Here is a 7,863-nt window from a genome sequence, read left to right as displayed (position 1 = left end):
GTGTAATGTGTGTGTGTAATGTGTGTAATGTGTGTGTAATGTGTGTGTAATGTGTGTGTAATGTGTGTGTGCAATGTGTGTAATGTGTGTGTAATGTGTGTGTAATGTGTGTGTGTAATGTGTGTAATGTGTGTGTAATGTGTGTGTAATGTGTGTGTAATGTATGTGTGTAATGTGTGTGTAATGTGTGTGTAATGTGTGTGTGCAATGTGTGTAATGTGTGTGTAATGTGTGTGTAATGTGTGTGTGCAATGTGTGTAATGTGTGTGTAATGTGTGTGTAATGTGTGTGTGTAATGTGTGTAATGTGTGTGTAATGTGTGTGTAATGTGTGTGTAATGTGTGTGTGCAATGTGTGTAATGTGTGTGTAATGTGTGTGATGTGTGTGTAATGTGTGTGTGCAATGTGTGTAATGTGTGTGTAATGTGTGTGTAATGTATGTGTAATGTGTGTGTGCAATGTGTGTAATGTGTGTGTAATGTGTGTGTGCAATGTGTGTAATGTGTGTGTAATGTGTGTGTGCAATGTGTGTGTGCAATGTGTGTAATGTGTGTGTAATGTATGTGTGTAATGTGTGTGTAATGTGTGTGTAATGTGTGTGTGCAATGTGTGTAATGTGTGTGTAATGTGTGTGTAATGTGTGTGTGCAATGTGTGTAATGTGTGTGTAATGTGTGTGTGTAATGTGTGTAATGTGTGTGTAATGTGTGTGTAATGTGTGTGTGCAATGTGTGTAATGTGTGTGTAATGTGTGTGTGTAATGTGTGTAATGTGTGTGTAATGTGTGTGTGCAATGTGTGTAATGTGTGTGTAATGTGTGTGTGCAATGTGTGTAATGTGTGTGTAATGTGTGTGTAATGTGTGTGTGCAATGTGTGTAATGTGTGTGTAATGTGTGTGTGCAATGTGTGTAATGTGTGTGTAATGTGTGTGTAATGTGTGTGTGCAATGTGTGTAATGTGTGTGTAATGTGTGTGTGTAATGTGTGTAATGTGTGTGTAATGTGTGTGTAATGTGTGTGTGTAATGTGTGTGTAATGTGTGTGTAATGTGTGTGTGCAATGTGTGTAATGTGTGTGTAATGTGTGTGTGTAATGTGTGTAATGTGTGTGTAATGTGTGTGTAATGTGTGTGTGTAATGTGTGTGTAATGTGTGTGTAATGTGTGTGTGCAATGTGTGTAATGTGTGTGTAATGTATGTGTGTAATGTGTGTAATGTGTGTGTAATGTGTGTGTGTAATGTGTGTGTGCAATGTGTGTAATGTGTGTGTAATGTATGTGTGTAATGTGTGTGTGTAATGTGTGTGTAATGTGTGTGTAATGTGTGTGTAATGTGTGTAATGTGTGTGTAATGTGTGTGTGCAATGTGTGTAATGTGTGTGTAATGTGTGTGTGTAATGTGTGTAATGTGTGTGTAATGTGTGTGTGCAATGTGTGTAATGTGTGTGTAATGTGTGTGTGCAATGTGTGTAATGTGTGTGTAATGTGTGTGTAATGTGTGTGTGCAATGTGTGTAATGTGTGTGTAATGTGTGTGTGCAATGTGTGTAATGTGTGTGTAATGTGTGTGTAATGTGTGTGTGCAATGTGTGTAATGTGTGTGTAATGTGTGTAATGTGTGTGTAATGTATGTGTAATGTGTGTGTAATGTGTGTGTAATGTGTGTGTGCAATGTGTGTAATGTGTGTGTAATGTGTGTGTGTAATGTGTGTAATGTGTGTGCAATGTGTGTGTAATGTGTGTGTAATGTGTGTGTGCAATGTGTGTAATGTGTGTGTAATGTGTGTGTGTAATGTGTGTAATGTGTGTGTAATGTGTGTGTAATGTGTGTGTGCAATGTGTGTAATGTGTGTGTAATGTGTGTGTGTAATGTGTGTAATGTGTGTGTAATGTATGTGTAATGTGTGTGTGCAATGTGTGTAATGTGTGTGTAATGTATGTGTAATGTGTGTGTGCAATGTGTGTAATGTGTGTGTAATGTGTGTGTAATGTGTGTGTGCAATGTGTGTAATGTGTGTGTAATGTGTGTGTAATGTGTGTGTGCAATGTGTGTAATGTGTGTGTAATGTGTGTGTAATGTGTGTGTGTAATGTGTGTAATGTGTGTGTAATGTGTGTGTAATGTGTGTGATGTGTGTGTAATGTGTGTGTAATGTGTGTGTGCAATGTGTGTAATGTGTGTGTAATGTGTGTGTAATGTGTGTGTAATGTGTGTGTAATGTGTGTGTGCAATGTGTGTAATGTGTGTGTAATGTGTGTGTGCAATGTGTGTAATGTGTGTGTAATGTGTGTGTAATGTGTGTGTGCAATGTGTGTAATGTGTGTGTAATGTGTGTGTAATGTGTGTGATGTGTGTGTAATGTGTGTGTAATGTGTGTGTGCAATGTGTGTAATGTGTGTGTAATGTGTGTGTGTAATGTGTGTAATGTGTGTGTAATGTGTGTGTAATGTGTGTGATGTGTGTGTAATGTGTGTGTAATGTGTGTGTGCAATGTGTGTAATGTGTGTGTAATGTGTGTGTAATGTGTGTGATGTGTGTGTAATGTGTGTGTAATGTGTGTGTGCAATGTGTGTAATGTGTGTGTAATGTGTGTGTGCAATGTGTGTAATGTGTGTGTAATGTGTGTGTGTAATGTGTGTGTGCAATGTGTGTGTAATGTGTGTGTAATGTGTGTGTAATGTGTGTGTGCAATGTGTGTGTAATGTGTGTGTGCAATGTGTGTGTAATGTGTGTGTAATGTGTGTGTAATGTGTGTGTGCAATGTGTGTGTAATGTGTGTAATGTGTGTGTAATGTGTGTGTGCAATGTGTGTAATGTGTGTGTAATGTGTGTGTGCAATGTGTGTAATGTGTGTGTAATGTGTGTGTGCAATGTGTGTAATGTGTGTGTAATGTGTGTGTGCAATGTGTGTAATGTGTGTGTAATGTGTGTGTGCAATGTGTGTAATGTGTGTGTAATGTGTGTGTAATGTGTGTGTGCAATGTGTGTAATGTGTGTGTAATGTGTGTGTGTAATGTGTGTAATGTGTGTGTAATGTGTGTGTGCAATGTGTGTAATGTGTGTGTAATGTGTGTGTGCAATGTGTGTAATGTGTGTGTAATGTGTGTGTAATGTGTGTGTGCAATGTGTGTAATGTGTGTGTAATGTGTGTGTAATGTGTGTGTGCAATGTGTGTAATGTGTGTGTAATGTGTGTGTGTAATGTGTGTGTAATGTGTGTGTGCAATGTGTGTAATGTATGTGTAATGTATGTGTAATGTGTGTGTGTAATGTGTGTAATGTGTGTAATGTGTGTGTAATGTGTGTGTAATGTGTGTGTGTAATGTGTGTGTAATGTGTGTGTAATGTGTGTGTAATGTGTGTAATGTGTGTGTAATGTGTGTGTAATGTATGTGTAATGTGTGTGTAATGTGTGTGTAATGTGTGTGTAATGTGTGTAATGTGTGTGTAATGTGTGTGTAATGTGTGTGTAATGTATGTGTAATGTGTGTGTGTAATGTGTGTAATGTGTGTAATGTGTGTGTAATGTGTGTGTAATGTGTGTGTGTAATGTGTGTGTAATGTGTGTGTAATGTGTGTGTAATGTGTGTAATGTGTGTGTAATGTGTGTGTAATGTGTGTGTAATGTGTGTGTAATGTGTGTGTAATGTGTGTGTAATGTGTGTGTAATGTGTGTGTAATGTGTGTGTAATGTGTGTGTAATGTGTGTGTAATGTGTGTGTAATGTGTGTGTGTAATGTGTGTGTAATGTGTGTGTAATGTGTGTGTAATGTATGTGTAATGTGTGTGTAATGTATGTGTAATGTGTGTGTAATGTGTGTAATGTGTGTAATGTGTGTAATGTGTGTGTAATGTGTGTGTGTAATGTGTGTGTAATGTGTGTGTAATGTGTGTGTAATGTGTGTAATGTGTGTGTAATGTGTGTGTAATGTGTGTGTAATGTGTGTGTAATGTATGTGTAATGTGTGTGTAATGTGTGTGTAATGTATGTGTAATGTGTGTGTAATGTGTGTGTAATGTATGTGTAATGTGTGTGTAATGTGTGTGTGCAATGTGTGTAATGTGTGTAATGTGTGTGTAATGTGTGTGTGTAATGTGTGTGTAATGTGTGTGTAATGTGTGTGTAATGTGTGTAATGTGTGTGTAATGTGTGTGTAATGTATGTGTAATGTATGTGTAATGTGTGTGTAATGTGTGTGTAATGTATGTGTAATATGTGTGTAATGTGTGTGTAATGTGTGTGTAATGTGTGTGTAATGTGTGTGTAATGTGTGTGTAATGTGTGTGTGTAATGTGTGTGTAATGTATGTGTAATGTATGTGTAATGTGTGTGCAATGTGTGTGTAATGTGTGTGTAATGTGTGTGTAATGTGTGTGTGTAATGTGTGTGTAATGTGTGTGTGTAATGTGTGTGTAATGTGTGTGTGCAATGTGTGTGTAATGTGTGTGCAATGTGTGTGTAATGTATGTGTAATGTGTGTGCAATGTGTGTGTAATGTGTGTGTAATGTGTGTGTAATGTGTGTGTAATGTATGTGTAATGTGTGTGTAATGTGTGTGTGTAATGTGTGTGTAATGTGTGTGTAATGTGTGTGTAATGTGTGTGTAATGTGTGTGCAATGTGTGTGTAATGTGTGTGTAATGTGTGTGTAATGTGTGTGTAATGTGTGTGTAATGTGTGTGTGCAATGTGTGTGTAATGTGTGTGTAATGTGTGTGTAATGTGTGTGTGCAATGTGTGTGTAATGTGTGTGTAATGTGTGTGTAATGTGTGTGTAATGTGTGTGTAATGTGTGTGTAATGTGTGTGTAATATGTGTGTAATGTGTGTGTGCAATGTGTGTGTGTAATGTGTGTGTAATGTGTGTGTAATGTGTGTGTGCAATGTGTGTGTGTAATGTGTGTGTAATGTGTGTGTGTAATGTGTGTGTAATGTGTGTGTGCAATGTGTGTGTGTAATGTGTGTGTAATGTGTGTGTGTAATGTGTGTGTAATGTGTGTGTAATGTGTGTGTGTAATGTGTGTGTAATGTGTGTGTGCAATGTGTGTGTGTAATGTGTGTGTAATATGTGTGTAATGTGTGTGTAATGTGTGTGTAATGTGTGTGTAATGTGTGTGTGTAATGTGTGTGTAATGTATGTGTAATGTATGTGTAATGTGTGTGCAATGTGTGTGTAATGTGTGTGTAATGTGTGTGTAATGTGTGTGTGTAATGTGTGTGTAATGTGTGTGTGTAATGTGTGTGTAATGTGTGTGTGCAATGTGTGTGTAATGTGTGTGCAATGTGTGTGTAATGTATGTGTAATGTGTGTGCAATGTGTGTGTAATGTGTGTGTAATGTGTGTGTAATGTGTGTGTAATGTATGTGTAATGTGTGTGTAATGTGTGTGTAATGTGTGTGTAATGTGTGTGTGCAATGTGTGTGTAATGTGTGTGTAATGTGTGTGTAATGTGTGTGTAATGTGTGTGTAATGTGTGTGTAATGTGTGTGTAATGTGTGTGTGTAATGTGTGTGTGTAATGTGTGTGTAATGTGTGTGTAATGTGTGTGTAATGTGTGTGTAATGTGTGTGTAATGTATGTGTGCAATGTGTGTGTGTAATGTGTGTGTAATGTGTGTGTAATGTGTGTGTAATGTGTGTGTAATGTGTGTGTAATGTGTGTGTAATGTGTGTGTAATGTGTGTGTAATGTGTGTGTAATGTGTGTGTGCAATGTGTGTGTAATGTGTGTGTAATGTGTGTGTAATGTGTGTGTAATGTGTGTGTAATGTGTGTGTGCAATGTGTGTGTGTAATGTGTGTGTAATGTGTGTGTAATGTGTGTGTAATGTGTGTGTAATGTGTGTGTGCAATGTGTGTGTAATGTGTGTGTAATGTGTGTGTGCAATGTGTGTGTAATGTGTGTGTAATGTGTGTACATGTGTGTAATGTGTGTGTACATGTGTGTGTAATGTGTGTGTAATGTGTGTGTAATGTATGTGTAATGTATGTGTAATGTGTGTGTAATGTGTGTGTAATGTGTGTGTAATGTGTGTGTAATGTATGTGTGTAATGTGTGTGTAATGTGTGTGTAATGTGTGTGTAATGTGTGTGTAATGTGTGTGTAATGTGTGTGTAATGTATGTGTAATGTGTGTGTAATGTGTGTGTAATGTGTGTGTAATGTGTGTGTAATGTGTGTGTAATGTGTGTGTAATGTGTGTGTAATGTGTGTGTAATGTGTGTGTAATGTGTGTGTAATGTGTGTGTAATGTGTGTGTAATGTGTGTAATGTGTGTGTAATGTGTGTGTATGTGTGTGTAATGTGTGTGTAATGTGTGTGTAATGTGTGTGTAATGTGTGTGTAATGTGTGTGTAATGTGTGTGTAATGTGTGTGTAATGTGTGTGTAATGTGTGTGTAATGTGTGTGTAATGTGTGTGTAATGTGTGTGTAATGTGTGTGTAATGTGTGTGTAATGTGTGTGTAATGTGTGTGTAATGTGTGTGTAATGTGTGTGTATGTGTGTGTAATGTGTGTGTAATGTGTGTGAATGTGTGTGTAATGTGTGAGTGTGTAAGTGTGTGTAATGTGATGTGTGTGTAATGTGTGTGTAATGTGTGTAATGTGTGTGAATGTGTGTGTAATGTGTGTGTAATGTGTGTGTAATGTGTGTGTAATGTGTGTGTAATGTGTGTGTAATGTGTGTGTAATGTGTGTGAATGTGTGTGTAATGTGTGTGTAATGTGTGTGTAATGTGTGTGTAATGTGTGTGTAATGTGTGTGTAATGTGTGTGTAATGTGTGTAATGTGTGTGTAATGTGTGTGTAATGTGTGTGTAATGTGTGTTGTAATGTGTGTGTAATGTGTGTGTAATGTGTGTGTAATGTGTGTGTAATGTGTGTGTAATGTGTGTAATGTGTGTGTAATGTGTGTGTAATGTGTGTGTAAGTGTGTAATGTGTGTGTAATGTGTGTGTAATGTGTGTGTAATGTGTGTGTAATGTGTGTGTAATGTGTGTGTAATGTGTGTGTAATGTGTGTGTAATTGTGTGTGTAATGTGTGTGTAATGTGTGTGTAATGTGTGTGTAATGTGTGTGTAATGTGTGTAATGTGTGTGTAATGTGTGTGTAATGTGTGTGTAATGTGTGTGTAATGTGTGTAATGTGTGTGTAATGTGTGTGTAATGTGTGTGTAATGTGTGTGTAATGTGTGTGTAATGTGTGTGTAATGTGTGTGTTAAGTGTGTAATGTGTGTGTAATGTGTGTGTAATGTGTGTAATGTGTGTGTAATGTGTGTGTAATGTGTGTGTAATGTGTGTGTAATGTGTGTGTGTAATGTGTGTGTAATGTGTGTGTAATGTGTGTATGTGTGTAATGTGTGTGTAATGTGTGTGTAATGTATGTGTAATGTGTGTGTAATGTGTGTGTAATGTGTGTGTAATGTGTGTGTAATGTGTGTGTAATGTGTGTGTAATGTGTGTAATGTGTGTGTAATGTGTGTGTAATGTGTGTGTAATGTTGTGTAATGTGTGTGTAATGTGTGTAATGTGTGTGTAATGTGTGTAATGTGTGTGTATGTGTGTAATGTGTGTGTAATGTGTGAGTAATGTGTGTGTAATGTGTGTGTCATGTGTGTGTAATGTGTGTGTAAGTGGTGTAATGTGTGTGTAATGGTGTGTAATGTGTGTGTAATGTGTGTGTAATGTGTGTGTGTAATGTGTGTGTAATGTAGTGTGAAATGTGTGTAATGTGTGTGTAATGTAGTGTGTAATGTTTGTGTAATGTGTGTGTAATGTGTGTGTAATGTGTGAATGTGTGTGTAATGTGTGTGTAATGTGTGTGTAATGTGTGTGTAGATGTGATGGTGTGTAATGTTGAGTGTGTGTAATGTG

This window comes from Lampetra planeri, unplaced genomic scaffold (assembly GCF_965212315.1).
Source record: "Lampetra planeri unplaced genomic scaffold, kcLamPlan1.2.h2 scaffold_467, whole genome shotgun sequence".
Lineage (NCBI taxonomy): Eukaryota > Metazoa > Chordata > Hyperoartia > Petromyzontiformes > Petromyzontidae > Lampetra > Lampetra planeri.
This window is presented reverse-complemented; position numbering follows the sequence as displayed.